Source organism: Toxoplasma gondii (assembly GCF_000006565.2).
Source record: "Toxoplasma gondii ME49 unplaced genomic scaffold asmbl.1430, whole genome shotgun sequence".
NCBI classification, from domain to species: Eukaryota; Apicomplexa; class Conoidasida; order Eucoccidiorida; family Sarcocystidae; genus Toxoplasma; species Toxoplasma gondii.
Window position 1 is genome coordinate 1 of NW_017383356.1, and position 793 is coordinate 793.

The 793-nt window shown below is 42.7% G+C and overlaps 1 non-coding gene across 1 annotated transcript; it reads left to right on the forward strand.

Moving 5' to 3' along the window:
- Positions 1 to 211: 211 nt before the first annotated feature.
- On the forward strand, positions 212 to 369 carry TGME49_461420. The gene has a single exon (XR_001974486.1). It is a non-coding gene; the product is annotated as a 5.8S ribosomal RNA (ribosomal RNA).
- Positions 370 to 793: the final 424 nt, after the last annotated feature.

Consider the following 793-nt stretch of genomic DNA (forward strand, 5'->3'; position numbering starts at 1 on the left):
GAAGAAGCCTCCGTATCTCAATGATGTCATCGATACAACTCAACAATACACTTGAGCCTCTAAAAGAAGAGGCACGAGTAGTTTCTCCGCTGTGTTCATTATTCAGGGTGACATTGAGTATTCAACACTCATGACACCCAATCATACTGCTCCTAGGGGGCTTCAGCCAAACTGAAGCAACGACCCTAAAAAAGCAGAAAATTGTGATTTCAAAGACACTGAAACAGACGTACCAAGGAGAATATCCCCAAGGTGCCATTTGCGTTCAGAAATCTGATGATTCACTGAATTCTGCAATTCACATTGCGTTTCGCAGTTCGCTGCGTCCTTCATCGTTGCGCGAGCCAAGACATCCATTGCTGAAAATTTAAAATAACATTATAGTTTAGGAAGCAATCTGAAAGCACATCGAGAGAGATGCAGAAAGATACAATCTTTCACTCTCTCTCAAATGTTCCTCAGATTTGTTGTTTGAAATAACGGTGTGGGAAAAAAGAATGCACACTGAAGAAACTCCTGGAAATCAGTATCCCAACAGAGACACGAATTTCCAGAAATTGAGCCCCTTCGCTGTGCACCCCCGGATACCTGCACTGGCTTCCAATATTGGAAGCAGCGCAGGATATCCAACATGAAGAAGGCAATAATACCTTTCGATACTATCACGCTTCTTGAATGCAAATCTCTCCAATGGAGAGAGATGCAAACTCATGTTTTGCTTGGGATTCAAAGGTTGATGGTTGATAAAGAATAAGGACGTGTGAATGATCCTTCCGCAGGTTCACCTACGGAA